This window comes from Dipodomys merriami, unplaced genomic scaffold (genome assembly GCF_024711535.1).
Source record: "Dipodomys merriami isolate MVZ:Mamm:240054 unplaced genomic scaffold, mDipMer1.0.p SCAF_572, whole genome shotgun sequence".
Taxonomy (NCBI): domain Eukaryota; kingdom Metazoa; phylum Chordata; class Mammalia; order Rodentia; family Heteromyidae; genus Dipodomys; species Dipodomys merriami.
This window is the reverse complement of record NW_027206149.1, coordinates 634,542-654,126: the sequence shown is the minus strand read 5'-3', so window position 1 is coordinate 654,126 and position 19,585 is coordinate 634,542. Positions and strand designations below refer to the sequence as shown.

The following is a 19,585-nucleotide window of genomic DNA, read 5'->3' as shown; positions in this document are numbered from 1 at the left end:
ATATATGTATATATATAATGTATAGAAAGATGCATTTTTAGGGATTATTTGTCATGAGAAATATATACATATATCTATCTAAATTTATGTGTAGAATTATATACATTGTAGTAAAACAAACATCTTAGAACATAATTACAATTTTTTAAAATTCATCAAACCAAGTGTCAGTAACTCATACTTATAATTCGAGCTATTGTGGGTGCTGGTATCTTAGAATTGTGTTCGAAACTAACCCAGACAGAAAAGTACTTGTTAGATTCTTATCTCCAATTAATCACTAAAAACAGGAATAAGCTCTGTGCCTCAAGTTGTAGAGTGCATTCCCTGAGCATAAAAACTCATAGGGACAACGCCCAGGCCTTGAAAACAATATCCACAACAACAAAATATATCACATTAATTTCACAAAAGCATCTTTTAACTGCTGTGAAAATTTCTTAAAAACATGAATACATGCCCTTGGAAAATGTTAAGTAAAAAGTATAGAATATTTACATCTATGCTAAAGACATAGATAAAGATTAAGTTATTTAGGTAATGATTAGGAATTAAGAATAATGATAGCAGCCGGGCGCTGGTGGCTCACGCCTGTAATCCTAGCTACTCAGGAGGCTGAGATCTGAGGATCGCGGTTCAAAGCCAGCCCGGGCAGGAGAGATCGTGAGACTCCTATCTCCAATAAACCACCAGAAAACCGGAAGTGGCGCTGTAGCTCAAGTGGTAGAGCGCTCACCTTGAGCTGAAGAGCTGAGGGACAGCGCCCAGGCCCAGACCGACAAAAAAAAAAAAAAAAGAATAATGATAGGTAAGTAAAATATTGGGACTGGTTTTTTATTCTATTTTATGATAGTATTAAAATGATATTTGTAGTGATTATATAAAATTACTCTTGCTTGGTATTTGAATTATAATAAGTGATAAACATTTTTAAATGATATCCAAAGCAAAGGAGTATCAATTCTTTTGTAGTTTCAAAACAATTAAGAAAATTATTGCAACGCTGCTTCACTCTAAGACTATATTTGTTTTCTTGTTCTAGTTTTTATATGTTCGTAGAAATTCCAAAAATGCAATGGATTTTGGCATTCAGGAACAGCTTCATAGATACTAATATTGGAGTCCCTTAAGTGGAATTCTTTTATTTCATTTGTTATTTTCACAAATAAATAAAGATGATTGTGTATTTTGTTTCTTTTCACTGCTTTTGGCTCTTAACTTGAGAATACATTTTTTTACCTAGCAAAGTAGAGAAAAGCAACTGTATTGAGCAAGTAATATATGGCTTTCATAAAATGCAGATGCATAGATTTGTGTCTTCTGTCATTTGCTAAAAGTTTTTTCCAGAAAAAGTTGCAGCAATGAGAAGTACAAGTTGTCATGTCCAAAGCGGGGGGGGGGGGGAGAAGGATTGGAACTGGGGGGGAGGAGAAGGATTGGGACTGGGGGGGAGGGGGAAAGCTGGGAAGGGATGTGAAGGGTAAACAAAGGAGGAGGCTGCAATGCTTGGTAAGAAATATACGCATTATCCTGCCCATGTAATTGTAACCAATCTGTACAATATGTTCACAAATAAAATAAAATAAAATAAAATAAAAAAGAAGTTATCAATTACTTATAAGTGATGCATAATACCTAGGTATTCCAGTTATCAAATAGACTATTTGATTGAGTTCTCTTTATAAACTCAAAATAACATACAAAAAAAACCTCAAAATAAACAGAAATCACATCTTTGTTTTAAACGCTGTAGTCTACAGAGTTTTTAGCCAACACCAAAAACATCTCTTTAGGTATTCTGCATTTTGTGTGATGAATTTTTAACAATTTTTTTCTGACATGTAATTCACTTGCAATATATAAGCTCCTTTTATTGTAAACATTTTAGTTTTGGAAGTGAATTGTACTTTCATAGGTTTTCAAAGCATAATTTTCACAAACTTGCATTTCTTCAAATAGAAATCTATAAATTTATAGAACAGACATTAAAATAGATATAAAATTCTGTTATAGGAATTTATCCAGCATACATCCTCTACAGTGTGTCTTTTCAAAATTTGATTTTGGGGATTTTTTCCAGGGTACCATACATACAATTCAAGTGCCCTGTCAATGAACTACAATTCCCTGTCCAAACACTTTTTTTACTTCTCTTTAATACATTCATAGAAGTGTAATGAATAGATCCTATACAATTCTTTTTGAAGTCTAAGACTTGAAAACTTGCTTGCTAAAATGATTGCAGTATTATTCAAATCGATCATTATGAGGAATTTATCAATTTCTCCACAAATGCATTACTATATTTTGTGTCATCTTCTTATATTAGGGTCCTACTAGTGAGTTTTCTTTTTCTTTTTTCTTAGATACTAAAGAGGAACTTATATCATATGCTCCTACTATTGACTATTAATTTACAAATGTTCTTTAAAAATATCCTATTCAGGAAAAATTATATAGAATTAGAAGATATAAAAATACTTAACATTCAGAATCATTGTAGAATTCACCTTGTAGCATTAACAAATATATTCCGTCTATCTGTTTGATATGCTTTCACTTCGGTTATAGTGTCCTTTGAAATATGAAAGGCTATCACTTGATATAATCCACTATATTCTTGCTTTTCTTTAGCCACTAGTGCTTTCCATTTAGAAACCTTTACTGATACAATGTCATGAATTTTTACGTTTATGTCTTATAGGTTTTTACATCTCACATTTAGATTGATAATCATTTTTATCTTAAATTTTTGTATAAGGATTGAGGTAGGTCACACCTGTAAACCTAGCTACTCAGGAGTCTAAGATCTGAGGATAACGGTTTAAAGCCAGCCCGGGAAGGAAATTCCATGAGATTCTTATCTCTAATAAACCACTAAAAAGCCAGTAGTGGTGCGGTGACTCAAGTGGTATTAAGTCTGTAGTATTAGATGATAGTTTAGGTTCCTCCTAGCAATATGATTTTGTGAAATCCTGCACCAAGCAATATTTTTCTTTCCCTAGAAGAGAAACCTCTGTCAAACAATTAATAATAGCTTTTTCTCCTCCAGGCATGCATCTGTAGTTTTATTTTATTCATATATTTCATGATCTGCCTGTGTATGCCAAAGGCTGCCATGAAAATAAAAACACCCTTCTCAGCACTTAGCATGTGTTTACCATTCATAGATATGAAGGTGTTTAAATGTTACTGAAATTGCTTTGGAATAAATAATGTTCACCCTGACTATCTTGAGAAAGAAGAATTGGTTTCTCAGCACTTTAGGTAAGAACTTGAGGGAAAGAAACAAAAGGAAATGTGAGGAACAACTCAACACAGAGATTCAAATGAAACAAAACAACCCAAGAAAACACTAATTAATTCAGTACTCAAGAACCTGCAGGAAATGAAAGATTTAAAAAAAATCAGCTCTGACAAGCTTATGAAAATCCTGACTACATGGGAATGCAATATTGTGAGGATAGTGGCTAAAGCCCAGACTGAACAGAAAGTTCTGTACACAATGCCATGCACCTGTTATTCTTAATTCCAGGAAGAATAACATCAAGTAACCTGAGAGCAAAGATCAGTTTCTTGCTGAAAAATAATCAGGATAACTTAGGGCTGGTGGCATGACAAAGTGGTAAGAACACACATTTAAGTGGCACAAAACACTCAATTCAAACTCTAATATTAGAGGTAATAAAGACAAAAACTATGATTTTAAATAATTAGAACAATTGTAACACTTGAGTATTTGAGTGGAGAAAAATCTATGAGAGAGATAGAATGAACCTACATTCCAATGCTTTCTACTTTAGTGATAATGTTTATTGGTACTTCAGACAAAACAGAGTTACTTTGCAAATGTGCATGGATGTGCATTTGGGTGATGGAAATACTCTACTTACAAAGGTGTAAATTAAATAGATTTTTGGAGGTAGATTATAGTTCTTGAACTAAGAGCCTGGGTGATGTCCCTGAGCTTTTTCTCTCAAGGATACCACTCTAATACTTTGAACCACAGTTCCAATTCTGATTTTCTGTTGGTTGTTTGGATATAAGAGGCTCATGGACTTTCCTGCCTAGGATGGTTTCAAAGCACGATTGTCAGATCTCAGCCTCCTGAGCAAACAGGATTCCAGGCATGAGCCGTCGATGTTTTTAATAATTTAGTAAATTGTATAGTTACAGAAGTTATAAATTATCATTGTAACCTGTGTAATATATGTGTGTATGTATAGATCAATGCATAGATAGAAATATTTCAACATATTTTTCATCTACAGTAGATTTATGAAATCATCCTTCATTATAAAATAAAATGGAAACAAAAGTTAATAAGTAGCAAAACAAAGAGAAGTGTTACATGCTTCTTTTTGTTGAATGCAATATGAATTGTGAGAATCAGTTTGGGAAAACCATCTCTACTTTAGCAAAAAGGATAACTGCTATTTATTCCAATCCTTCTATTTGCCCATATTGTGCATCCTCACACATGAGTGTCAAAATCAAACCACACTTTTTGCCTTTGTATTAAACTCACCTGTTATAATTTAGGCGATAGATGAAGTAATCATATAAAGATTAAAATAATAGTAAGCGAGGCTATGAGTTAGAGCTGAAAAAGATTTTAAATATGATAATAGCTAACTAAAATGCATATTTCTTACTTTCAGTCTGTTATGTCTCTCATTCCCACAACAGGAAAGTACATAGAAGGTGCTCCGTAAATTATAAGTACAATTATTAAAAATGTATTGAAAGAATATGGGCACTGTGTGCTTTTAGCTTATTAAGACCTATATAGGGTAGTGTGTTTTTGAGGACTTGCAAAACGTTGTGATGGAGATGAAGGGAAGGATGTGCTTATTCTGGAAAACAAGTTAGAGGACTGCTCCCAGAAAGATAGTGATGAATTCTTCCAAAAGGTTACAGTAAAATCACTTTCACAACCATGTTCACTATTGCACTATTCACCGTAGCCAAGTTATAGAAACAGCCCAGATGCCCTTTGGCGGAGTGATGGTTGGCAAAAGTGTGTCATATATACGTAAGTGGATTGTACCTATCCATTATGAAGACTGTTACGTTATTTGCAATGAAATGGATAGATGTAAAAATATGTAAACTAAATCAGAGCCAGACACACAAAGGACCCATGTTCTGTCTCATATTTGGAAGCTAGAACTTTATACAAGTTTACACAGCAATATTAACCAAATCATGCTATTTGCAGAGGAATATTTAAATGATGTCATTTTTTATCAAATTAAATTTTTAATCCGACAAAATGAATACTGGGAAACTATCACTTGGAAGATGTGAGGGGAAGTGAATGGGAAGGAATAAAGAGAGTTATGGAGGAAGAAAGTGAAGACAAAATATTCAATGCAGATAGTATGAAACTAGAAAAAATTAAAGTCTGGTGAGATTCTGAAGGGTAGGGAATAGTTATATAAAGATCCATTGTACATAAAAACATGACTTATAGAATGGAAATTCCCTTGTACAACTAGTTAAGATAATAAAAATATAATTAAAAACAATGGAGATCTTAAACTGTGTTCTTTTAAACCATGAAACAATATAATAGTTTCCTCCTCAGAAATTTTCTTTTCAGGTATTTTCCTTATAGTGACAGAAAAATGATCAATGCAATGAATATCAATACATCACATTGCACATCATAAAGAGACACAATATAAAATCAGAGTAAAAATGTTAGATTTCATCACATGATAAAATAACAGGTAGAATTTGCCAAATGCTAGTTGGTTGTTTTTCCAATACTTTACCCTTGGTATCTAATTTAATCCTCAGAATAATTGCATAAAGTGGAACTACTTACATTTTTAATTCTCTGATGATGATATTGAAGTCTTCAATGTTGTAATTACTAGTACAACATTGCACAGATGGTAAGTGTTAGCCTAAGGTCCATCTCCGAATGTATCAATTAACCTCATTCTATTTCATGACTAAAATACTAGCACTTAGTCTACAAATTCGAGGAAAATTTCCCATAATTATTGTGTACACTCATAATATTTCACTTTGTCTTTGTTAGAAAATAGGTAACTGTAATATGAAAACTCAAAGTTCATAATCAATACATACCTCTCTGGTGAAAGGAACTGCTAAAGAATAACATTCTTGATTTCTAGGTCAAAATAGCAGAAATCATATTCTATCCCTTCACTCAACACTGCACTGCTTGGGGACCCTACCTCTGTTTAAAACTGTCTTACTGAAAGAATGACCTCCCCAATTCCTGATGGAAAGGGACTGCATGTCTTAATGACCAATCATTTCCACATTGTAGCTCACCTAAATTGTTTACTATTAGAAGGTTTTTTAAATTTTTGGGGGGGAGTCCGGTTGTGGGGCCTGAACTGTGGGCTTGGGCTCTCTCCCTCAGCTCTTCAGCTCAAGGCTAGCGCTCTACCACTTGAGCCACAGCGCCACTTCTGGCTTTTTTCTTTTTGCTTATGTGGTGCTGAGGAATCGAAACCAGGGCCTCAGGCATGCAAGGCAAGCACTCTACCACTGAGCCACCTTCCCAGCCCTAGAAGTTTTTTGACTGCTTTTTATACCCAACATTTTGAGAGAAAGGTATACTTTAAAATGCTATTAAAGCAAGACTGATATAAAAATCACTTTGACCCCAGATAAATATTTTACCTTTCATGTACTCAAAAATGCAGACTGACCTACCATTAATGTTAGGAATGAGAGGATAAAAAATCATAGACAGGGCTGGGAAGGTGGCTCAGTGGTTAAAGGGCTTGCCTTGCATGTCTGAGGCCCTGGGTTCGATTCCTCATCACCACATAAGCAAAAAAAAAAAAACAAAAACAAAAACAAAAAAGCACGAAGTGGCACTGTGGCTCAAGTGGTAGAGCACTAGACTTGAGCTGAAGAGCTGAGGGACAGTGCCCAAGCCCAGAGTTAAGGCCCCATGACCGGACCAAAAAAAATCATAGAAAACAAGACCTAAGCATGAATTAAAGCCTTTCCAACTTCTGAATACAATTGGTTTAAAAAGACATAAAGAGCTGGAAGGTGGCTCAGTGGTAGAGTGCTTGCCATGCATGCATGGGGCACTGGGTTCGATTCCTCAGCACCACATAAGCAAAAAGAAAAAAGCCGGAAGTGACGCTGTGGCTCAAGTGGAAGAGCTCTAGACTTGAGCTGAAGAGCTGCGGGACAGCGCCCAGGCCCAGAGTTCAGGCCCCACTACCAGACTCCACCCCCTAAAAAAGACATCAATAATACTACATTGTTTCAAAATTTCTTTTTCTAAGTATTCATTTATTTATTTCTTCATTGTATTTTCCCAGGAAAAGAAAGGTAAGGGAAGAGTCATTATGTGTTTAAAAAAATTATTAGAAAGGGGGAAAGGAAGTACTCGGGTACAGCACAAATCAATCATGAAATAAAACACCGCAGTACTGGTATCATAAAAGCCCAAGGAAGCTTTAGTCTGCAGGGATCAGAGAAAGGACAGACAGGTACACACTTTTCCAGCCTCCCTCCCCATAAATTCAAGTTCTCTCACAAAGCTTTGGTTTCTAGCAGTAAACATGGCGTTACATTCGTCTCCCATTAAACAATCTGTGGCCACTTTGACATAACTTTTCTTGCACCTGTGTACAAGTTCCTAAGTGACTTTAACATACATTCATATTCCCTTTCCTGGTCTCCTGACCCCACTTTCTACATGGAAAGCCCAATTGATTTTCTCTAGTATTACAAAACAAGCAGGTTTGGTCACAAATGTCATATTTGATGAGAATTACGTTTAAAAAAACATGGACTCAGGTTGGGAACAAGGTGTGTGTGTGGGGGGGGTGGAGAGGTTGGAGCACTAGCGTCTTCAGAATCTTTGCATAAGTCACATAAAAGTTGAAGAGACAGTCCAAGAGTCATCTGTGTATGGGCATGTAGGTTTTCTTTTGAGGTAGAAAAGGTTAGAGGATAGGGACTTATTATTATTTTTACCAACGAAGATATAGTCCAAAATGGGAAATAGGGGAAGTGAGGGAACAAAAGAAAAACTGGTTCAAGATCCTCACTTTAGAAGTTTCCCCAACTTAGCTTCAGATCCTTTTGTCTAGTGCAGAACCTTCTGTCAAAGATGCTTTGGCTGTTTTTCTCAATTCTAAAAGAAGTTTGTAAACAATAAAACCCCAAAAAGAACATGGAGAAAAGACCCACATATTATTATTTACACAAACTAGGCCATCTAGCAAATGACCAACTCAGGAACTCAGTAAAGTCCTACAGAGCCTAGACAAATACAATTAACTAGAGGGGGCAGCATTTGTGGGAAGACAAGAAACTAGGATCAGACACACATCACCCAATGCATTCTATTGCATTTGTCCCATTTTAACACATGAGGTAGGTTTGTGGTGATCTCACAGCTTGTAAACGAAACCTCCTTTTTCTCCTTTAGCTAACACAACACTATGAACAATTATGCAGCAGGGCAGGACACGGGCTCCAGAGAGAGGCCTACACTTATGGGTTTCCCTGGAAGCCGAGACTGAGGATTTGGTCCTTGCTTTTTATAGATCCATCCCTGCATGGCTAGTAGAAGGTGGACACAAATCTGTGGTCTTAAAATCCAAACATATCAATTCCCATTCCTTAGAGGAAAAAAAATACATATACAGTTATTTGCACAGTAATCCCAACCTAACCTAGTAAAGGATAGATATAGTGTATGGAAAGAAAACAAGTCGCAGAGCCATAGGATTAGACAATCATTACTAAACTTGGCTTCCTCTTTGGTCGTCTTCTACCTTGTCTGAACCACCGTTTCCTGTTTAGACTAATTTCCATTCTTCCAGCAGAAGGAGAACAAGTCATGGGGCAACCCAATTAAAAACCTAGTCTCCCATGAAACATTTCCAAGTGTTGAGGGGGTTTCAAGAGGACCCTATGGCAAAAAAGCCAGCTCTAATTGGCAAAAATGAAGTCGTTCAATAGGCTATGCCCTCCAAATGATTGCTCTCCATGGTGATAAAAACAACAAACTCTTCCTGCTATGCCGACCTGGAGCTGTTGGCCATTTATCTCTGAGATTGCTCATGTACCTGAGAACACAGTGCAGGAATGAGGGCCTTAAGATTAAAATATATAAATATACAAAACCAGAATATTTATAATAAGAAAAAAAAAGTTAAAATGCACAAGATACGTCATTCACACAGATATTGCAGGTTTGGCATCCTGGAGAAAGCGGGGACCCAAGGTGCAGTGATCCAAGGGAACAAATAAATTACAATCACATTGGCCCAGAAATGGGGGTGGGAGCAGGGAGAAGCTCAGAGCAGCAGGTTTGCAGCCATTCCCTAGTCACCCATGTTGCCTGTCATCACAACCCAATGCCTGGACCAGCTCTCCCAGCACTACAGCTCAAGATAGGGTGATGAGGAAACAAGATGTGGAGTGGAGGAGGTGGTGGAGAGACAAAAAACAAAACAAAACAAAACAACCCTGCCTTGCTCCTGACAGGTCCTCCTACCCGGGGTACTACACCTTGGGGATTTGAGCCCGTGGATCTGCTGGTCTGGTGCTTAATTGTTTCACACCCTGGCAAGAGAAATTGGACACATCCTTCTTTAAAGGAACAACTTGCCAATCTGGGTCACTTTTAGAAGCTGGAGGCTGGGGGGGAGGGAGGGGAAGCATGTAGGTCAGGTGAAGATTATCATATAAAGTACGCAGGTTTCACAAGTGGTTCCCCCAAAGCCCCTCACTTGAATTGGGATAGATCATGATGGGATTACTATGCATCACCCCTTCCCCTCATCAAAAGAGAAGATGGGATGATGCTGGGACATCCTGGCCTGAGACATATGGAAGAGCCAGCTACTCGCCAACCCAATCCATATTCCAACTTTCTCCACTTTGCCGATTGATGCCTGCTCCTTGAAACTTCCTGCTAGCTAGAGTTGCCCCCCCCCGACTCTGGGGGCTCAATTTTGGGGCTCAGGGAGCAGGGCAGGGCTGTGGATCTCTTCTTCTTCCCTAAAGTAGGCAGGCTTTCCCTGGGAACTGGGGACCTGCTGAGCCTTCAGTGGACAGGAGGCCACCATATGGTTGATGCTTTGGCAGAAGTGGCACTTCTTGGGCTGTGGTGGCAGCTTGTATTCCTTGGCATTATGGTCTAGACCACCACAGTTGTAGCACCTGTCTCCGTTGGATCTGCTCTTCTGCATGTTCTTCCCCTTTGGCCACCTCTTACTCCCAATACAGAAAACCCCACTGGGCCCAGTGACTTGGATGGATTCTAGGCCTTTGGCAGACTTCTTAAAGGTAAACTCCACAGCCTCCCCCTCCTTCAGGCTCTGGAAGCCCTCCATGTGCAGCTTATTCTGGTGCACAAAGACGTCCAACAGGGGGTCGAGCGCTACCCTGATGCGGGCTGTCATGGATAGGAAGCCGAACCCTCTGCGCACATTGAACTACTTACAGATGCCAGCCCTGTGCAACAGCTGAGGCTCCTCAGCCACCTGAGCGGCATCCTCCTGCGCCTGCCTCCTCGGGTGCCTTCTCCGCTGCCTTGGCGCAGCCACCTCCCAACTGCTGGTTGGACACCAAGCCCATGGCCATTGTCTGAGCCCACGGCCCCGGGCCCCTGGTCGGGCTGCTGCTGGCCCCAGAGAAGTGCGGAGGCAAAGGGCAGGTTGGCAGAAGAGGCGGCTACATCTTCCCTGCACAATCCATTTTTCAAAATTTCTTATGATACTGAAGATTCAATTATAAACTATTAACACTTGAAAATAACTCATTTTTTTGGGGAGTAGGACACAAAACACAAGATTAATCCTAATCATTTTCAAAGACATTTATTTATACTACAAATTCACTCTTATAACTACAAAGATTCTAAAAATAACTGAAGCATAGTGTCAAAAAGCACATAATTTAACTTAATCATGTACGTTCAAAGGACTGTGCTAATAGAAAACAAAGTTATACTAATAATTAGCTCACCCAATTCACTTCCATTCTTTTATTCTATATCTTTTAGTTTCATAAAAACTGGCTTTTCATAAAATGATGCATAAAAAGCCTATATATCCATTAACATTTTCAGATATTAACAATGTTTATTTCAGAAATGCTTTTAGCTGTATAGTCAATGAACTGAAATAACATTGAAATATTCAAAGGGGTTTCAGAAATTGCAAGACTTGCTCTGGGATGTTATTTATATTGGAAAAGATATTCAAAAAGCCTTATTTGTTAAAGTTGTGATAGTTACTCCCACAAAAGAACAATTAATGAAGAAACATTTGTATGTACAAAACAACTTCAAATGCATCCACAATCTGGAGGTGACACATGCTTTTTGTTTGTTTTTGCAATGTATATCTAACAAACGTATCCACAATACTGATTTTCAGTCAATATGATGGGATATTCAAACCTAAAAAATACAGGGTTTATTATCTTAGTGTGAATAGATATGATCTTACAAAGAAAGTTATTTTCAACAGAAATCTGGAAAGAGTTTATCCACCTTGAGTTTCACAGGAATAACCAGCGAGTAATACTTGTTTGGTCGAGTAGGTCAAAATCACTCCATGAGTATATCTTAAAAGTATATCCAATTTAAGAGGTCAAATACATATTTTGTACTGACAGTCATCTTACATCAATAATTCACTACCTAATTATATGTGTATCTTATTGCCTAATATATACTAAGAACTGAAAGTGATCTCTTTTATCTAACTTAATGGTGTAAATGCTTTATTTATGATGATGTTATTATTTGACAAATAAAATGTACAGAAGGGTGGTTCCACTGAAATAACAGGATGGAACACTGATAAATAACTATATTTCAACACAGCTCTTTTCAGCCTCACTCTGTCCACATTGGCAAGCAACATTGCAAATGCACACACTCACGCATATACACACACATGTACGCACATTTATAAACACATATACATGCATGCCAAATTCAGGATTTACTGTACAAAAAAGTTCAAATAAAATATTAGTGATTAGGAAAAATGATAACTTGCCTTATTACAAAATAATACATAATCCAGTGTCCACGATTGTTACATTTTACCTGCCTCTCCACATGCGACCACTTAATTTATTTTTAATTAATTAATTAATTCATTAGTTTGGTGCTTATACTAGAGCTTGAACTCAGGGCCTGACTCTGTTCCAGAATTTGTTATTTTTTTTTGTTTTAGTTTTCTCAAGGCTAGCAATTTAATGCTTATCCTACAGCTCCATTTCAAGTTTTTGTGGTTACTTTCAAATCAGAATCTAATGGACTTTTTTTTCTTGGTCTGGTTTCAAAGCACAATCATCAGATTTCATCTTTTTGATTAGCTAGGATTAAAGACCTGAGCCACCGGAGTGGCTCCTACTTTTCTCTATACTTATCTAATGCACATACTTAAATAGTAATTTAAAACTGAGAGCATACAATCAAGATGTACAGTGATGATATTGTCCTGTCAGAAATTCAAGTTAATAATGTAAATTTATTCTTAAGACCATACGCAAAAAAAACTTACGAAGAAATTTGATGATGATGATGATGATGTGTGTGTGTGTGTGTGTGTGTGTGTGTGTGTGTGTGTGCTGTTGCAATATATTCCACATATAAGCACTGTGAATGGGTGTCCAGCCATTCACAGTTATTGCATGAATATCTGCCTTGAGCTACCAACTCATGGACAATGTCTAGGTGTCCACTCTGGGCTTCCCAATGAAAAGGAGTTTACTCATCCTCATCCCTATTATTCATATGAGTGGCCTTTTTGGAAAGTATTCTCCGCACTGTAGTAAGCTGCAAGGCAAGTACTCTACCACTGAGCCACCATCCTAGCCCGAGGTTTAAGATTCTTGTCTGTAATTTGGTCAAAGCTCTGACTCTTTATGTAGGCTACTAAAAATGTATTTACTAATTTTAAGTAAATACATATATTCTATTTCTATCTCTTTTAAAAAAATAAAAAAAATGTTTGTTCTGTAAATTGATTAGAAGCATGGATTTTGTGGCTAGCTAAGTCATTGCACATCTGGATCTCTTTTCCTCTCTCTTTCATGGTTCTCATAGACAATATGATTGCTCCATAATTATCCTAATTTATTTTGTTTTTATATTTTTGGTTGCATCATTTCACTTTCAGCTCTACCATTTCCCACATCAGCACCACATAAACAGAACCATCCAGAAGTGGTTTTGTGGCTCAAGTGGTAGAGCGCTTGCCTTGATTTGAAGAGCTCAAGGATAGTGCCCTGGCCCAGAGTTCATGCCCCACAGCTAATTTAAATAAAAAGAATCTAAATACTTGATAATTCTACTAACAGATCTGACTGAAATCAATTGAATCACACTTTTCCTGTACAATGAAGGAATAGGTCCAGGCTAGGAAAGCAGCTAGAGAGGGCAGGGTGATTGTATCTGTAACAAATCTTTGTGGATAATGGTATCGAGGATTACTTACTGGTGATTCACTTGCACTGGAAGCATGATTCTGAACGATTGCTTGCTGATTGCTTGCTTTGATCATTATATTCTCCAAGAAGAAAAAGTGAAATTTAATTGATAGCAAAGGACTACTAATACATTTTGACTTCTCATTAAGCATCTTCAATCATCAAAATCACCTGAAGACAATAGATAGGCGTATTTTTAGATGACAACAAATATCTTTAAAAAAACAATAATTTAGGTAGTCATACAAAGGACTTCTATTTTACTATTGCATTATACATTTTTTCGAATGTTAAATACTAACATTAGAAAGCTATTAGAAATCTCTTTAAGCCCATATGTTGAATAGTGAGTTCTCTCACACTAGAACATTGTATTTCCCAAATCATTTACATAGAAGGCATTGTTTCCTATTTTCTCATTCCTAGAATAAGTTGCACATGAAGACACCACTGGTCCTCATTTTCAGTCTGTACCTTTGAATATTGAGGAAAATCTTTCCTCTGCTCTCTCTAAATTCCCTACTCTCCAGTTAGAATAATTTCGAGTAGTAAAAATGGAAAAAGATAAAATAAAAAATCATGGTGAATAAATATATGCAGAAAATTCACCAGATTTTTCTGACCAGTTCAACCAATGTGAACTATTGGGGAAAAACATGGACATCTCATTCCCCCTGGCACTCAAAGTCTCCGGTTAGGCAATTCTGATGAAGACAGGAATTAACATGAAAAAGTGAGGAATAGTATCAATTGCAAGAAAAAAATGGAGTAGGACCCAAGAAAATTTCCTCTTTTGGATCCTGAAATTATTCAGCTTACTATGGTGTGGAGACTACTTTCCAAAAAGGCCACCCAGATGAATACTAGGGATGAGGATGAGTATAACCCTCTTCATCGGGAAGCCTAGAGTGGACACTTAGACATTGTCCATGAGTTGGTAGCTTAAGGCAGATATTCATGCAATAATTCTGAATGGCTAGACACACCTGCACAGTGCTTATATGTGGAATAATACCAGAGTGGCTTCTTTCTTAATTCATCATGATGCAGATACCAGTCCCCAAACTAAAGGTCTCTTGACCCCCTTGCATCTCGCTGCTGGGAATAGAAATAACAACAATATGCTGTATCTCCTTCTGTGGAACCATTATATGAAACCAGGTCTGAAGAACAACTTGGAAGAAACTGCATTTGATATTTCCAAAAGGATAAGTAAGTATTACTACCTCTTTGAAGTTGTGGAAGACTGTACATATTGTTCTCCTAAGTTGTAATGGTATGGTTAAGTGTCTTAAATTTCAAAAATGCCAGTCCATCCTTTGTGTCCCTACAATTTTTTTCACAATACAAAGCAACAGCAATATCTTACTTTAAAAATTCATGGATTCCATGGTATTCTTCCAAGTGAATTGTCTGACTTTGATGTCAAAATGTATTCAAGAGTTGTTTGTATACATCTATAATAATTTCAAGAGAGTTTGTGATTTTTTTGGATCAGAAATAATTTTAACATCTTTTGAAAAGAATAGTATAGACACTATAGATGTTCATGGCATTTTTCTGAAAAAAGTATATCTATGTTTGTATAATGTCCATAATCTATTTAATTCGCTCCTACATATAATAATTTGAATTCTACATTGTTATATAATGTATATGTTCATTAATGTGTCCTTTCAGATTGCATTCCATATAGAAAAATTTAAGATTCCTTTTTTCCTAGGTCCTTGTATTTTTTTATTTCTGTGGGATAAAATGACAATGTTAACTAATTTCAAGTTTTGTAAAGGTTATGATATGTAAAGGCCTTTCTCAGGTGAAGATTTAATATACTGATGTCAAACTAACCTTTAATTCTATGAATTACAGGTCTTGTTACACTTGTGTTTTTGTAATCAACTTTTTAATAACTGTTTTTCATTTCTTGCATTTGAAGAATGAAAAATATGGGATACTTCACAAATTTTCATATCATCCTTCTGCCAGTGCCATGTTAATCTCTGTATTGTTGTAATTTGGGTAGACCTGCTGCTGAAACATGTAGTATCCTCTAAATTTAAGTACTTAATGATGGAATCTTCCTACAGGCATATATCCATGGTTGAATATTTATAACAAGGAACCCTTATTGTTCCTAAATATGCTATTGATCTTATTTCTCTAAAATTCTTTGTATAATGGGAAAAAACCCATTGTTTGGTAGATTGCTCACATTTGCAATTTTATATTTAATTTTATTTTTAATTTAATTTAATTTTATTTTATTTGAAATTTTTTGTCAATGACTATTTTGTCTTCTTCATTTTAAATTTGATCATACTTTGAAGCCTTTACAGCTAAGTCCAAAGGTGATTGCTTTTCAAGTATTTATTTATCACAACTGAGTTAGCTTTGTGGAGCTAATGGATTCAAAGTAAGCCTTGCTTAAGAGGTACTTCTAAACTTGTGCAACTTAAAATTTCCCAAATGAGGTCTTGCTGGCACAAATGTCTAGCTGACCCTTTACCCTTCTTCCATGTACGAACAGACCAATCAGAATATCTTACCCTGACAGCATAGATTGTCTACTGGAACAAAACTAACCTTAGTTACAAGAGATCATAGAGAGATGAACAGGGCTGTCAGAATTGTTCAGAATAGAAGGTATTTTATCAAAATATAATTGTTTACTATACTTATCATTTCAAAAGTAGCTAAAGCCAAGAAGGTGAAAAAATTGTTCATATGCATGATTACCTACTGTCCTTTCCTGTCTATCATCCAACCAGGCAGGAACTTACACTACGGACTTTCTATCACCAAATATGTCCATAGCTCCTGGAGAAGTCCATACGTTTCTCCTCGATATTAGGCCTTAAATTGGTAATGTTTTAATCACAGTGTTTCCTCTTGCCTCTAGGCTGTAAATCAACAAATGGTAAAGCTTTAAGTCTAACTCTACCAAAAACTGAGGTAGAGATAATGGAATAATACTTTAAAACAGAGTTGCCTTTGATACCCTAACCACAACAGAACAATGCAAAACAATTTTTATATTATATATACTTATATATATTATATTTATATGTACTGATTTTAAATTTCACACAGTGAATCTTATTAGAATTGATAGTTTGACAAATATATTGACATTTATTCTCATAAATAGATTGGAATATAAACAATTAGGTTTAGAATATAAATTAGAATATAAAAAGTATCAATGCAATGTCTTCGGTATAAACTTGTGATACCTTCTAAGTGTTTGTTGTCTTCTGAATTCACATGGTAAAATAACAGTATTGTTTTCCGCTAATGTATAAGGGATTTTATTCTGATGCTCTGTTTATTGTTTTAACTCGCTGGTCCCAAAGGGTTTTTCTCCATATTTCTGAAGCATTCTTACTGATTATACCCAAATTTTGCTGATATAATGTCTAAAAGCTATTATTCTTCTGCAGGACCCACGGGTCCTAGGATACCAGGTTCAAGTTATCTGCATCATCAGATAACAAGGGCAAGACTTCTAATCTAGGCCCATGCAACATGCCAACAGAAAGTAATTGAAGACTAATCTCATTTCTCATGTCCTATAATATATTTCAAGGCCCCAATTCCTTATAGGAATTAGCAGTAATCAACTGTGAAATTCAATGAAACTTGAAATGAAAGATGAGATCACTAAATATGAGAGAAAGTACTGTAGTTCAAACTTTCAATTTACAGATGACCAGGCCATATGAGTGAACAAAATCACAAATGAACAAGATTATTTTTAATACCCCTCTCCTAATGATTAATGAAAGATTTCAGTGCAGCAAAAGTTGGCCAAAAAATAGTTTCTGGAATGATAGATTCATAATTGTTCTACCAAGGCTAGGAAAACTTGACTTAGAGGTCAAATATAATTTAGAAAACCATTAAGAAGATACTTAGTGTTTCAAAACACTGGTACTTCAGAAAACTAGGTTCTGTAGTATAAAAATGTCATTCTCAAACCAATGATAACCTACATTTAATCTCCTGAAAGTATATTCATTTTCAAATAAACTATTTAAAATCACATTTGCCAAAATAACACTTGACAAGTAGATGATAGTGACATTACAAGGTTTTCAAGTGTAGGAAGCAAGTTACAATAGAGTTGATTTACTTACCCAGCACCAATACCAAACAAATTCATTCATTAAAGTGTAGAAAGAGTACCCCCACCATTTGTGTTGTTCAGTAGGTGCCTTCCAGAAATATGTTAAATAGATCAGCCTCCCATATTTCAAACCCAAATATTAGGTAATAAATTTCATCACATAAAAACGTACCTTTTAAAAAGTCACTAAGAGTTGCCTTATCATGTGTTGTTTTATGTTTTCCCTATCTGTCTAACATAGTAAGAAATATGACTTTAAGTCTTGCATATGGGTACTGATCAGAGATGTGACAAACATAAAATATGTCTTCTTTTATTATCATATTCCTCTACACTAGTAAATTTTAATTTTCTTCTTTTTCCAAAACTTATAGGTAGTACAAAATATTATCCTATGTAAAATAAAATAATCACATATATTTTACAAAGCCATTTATAAAAACTAGTAGTTAGGAATACATTCTAAGTCATTTTTAAACTTTCTTGCTGACTAAAGGTTAATCTTCCAAATGAATGAGAATAAAATCATGTCTAAGTGCTTCACATCTCCAGTCTTGCAAATTTGTTATTGCAGATGAATGAATTATGGAAATATAAGCTGACATCAGTTCAAGTATATGTGGGATTGAAACTCCACGGAATGTATGTAAACCTTTCAAAGAATTAACAGGCAGTTTAACAGAATGAATATCAGGAAATTGAAACCAGAGAGGAACAATAGTAAAGAAATAGAATGAATGAAAAATAGAACAATGGGCAAGTAAAGCTAGAATACTCAATGTACACATGTAATAAAGAAAGCGGTAAATCTGAAATGAATCTTGGAGAAAGGGTTGGTTCAGATTGATAGAAGGAGTGACTCTGATCCAGGAGCGTTAGACAATTAGATGGACATATTTAATTTTAACACACTCACACAACCTTTTGAAATTCAGTTAAAAAACACAACAACAAACAAAAACACACAAAAATTACAACCAAACAGCAATCTCTAGAGAGTATGAATATATCCTCTAAAAATTTTAAATCATTAATGAAGGTCAGTCTTTGGAAAAGCAAACAAAGCTTTTCAAAGAGGGCAATTTGGGGTAGGGGAGAATTTTAAACAGATTTAAATAGATTGTCTAAGGTTATAATTCACCTGTATCTACTGCAAATATTTTCTTCTGCGAATGCTCTTTGAACTGGATACTCGAGTCCTGAGGCACACTTGATAGCTTGTGAAAACAGAATGGAAGAAACAAGATCAAGAACCTATTACTCCACTGGAGAGAAAGAAGTCCTCTTTGTTTTCTCTCGATCTCTTCACTACTCTATTTTCATACTTTTAATAAAGTCAAGTGATTTTGAATTATATCTTTCCTTCTTCGTTCTCGCAAAATAATTGTTCAAAATAATTCATTAGATATTATTTGCCATTATTTTCTATCATGCTGTTTACTTGTCCAAACGAGTCCATTAAACTTCCCCTTTTCATTTGGTTGACACAGAAACCCAACAACTATGTTAATGAAGGCCAACACTAATGCAAATCTTTGTTTCCAAAAAAACAATCCAAGAACCTGTAATCACAAATATTTAGCTATAATTTTTTTCTTTTTTCTTTTACCTTGAAATCTTCTTGTGTCTAATGTGCCCACAAAAATAAGTACTCCACCCCTTTTTGGTTCAATAAATTCTAACCTCAAAGATATATTTTGCTAACAAGATGCTTAGAGGAAACTAAAGAATAATCCATTTTTATCTTCACTCTTATGACTTTTATCTTCTCTCTTAAGACTTTCCTTAGATACCATATTAGGAACAGTGAAATTATTCTTTGCAAAATTATTTCAATAGATTATTTTTCTCTTGGTCTTGCTTTTGCTCAACAAGATGTATGGAGAAGAATAGAGTTAAATCACCCATTGCTTGGATTACATTGTCTGTTACAAAGGACAATACTTCTTTTTTTTTAATTTATTTTTTTAATTTATTTTATTTGTG

General features: G+C 35.5%; 2 pseudogenes; both read right to left on the bottom strand.

Moving 5' to 3' along the window:
• Positions 1 to 9,971: 9,971 nt before the first annotated feature.
• Positions 9,972 to 10,602, bottom strand: LOC138812964 (protein lin-28 homolog A pseudogene; annotated as a pseudogene).
• A 4,811-nt stretch (positions 10,603 to 15,413) lies between these two features.
• LOC138812967 (U6 spliceosomal RNA) lies at positions 15,414 to 15,513 on the bottom strand (annotated as a pseudogene).
• Positions 15,514 to 19,585: the final 4,072 nt, after the last annotated feature.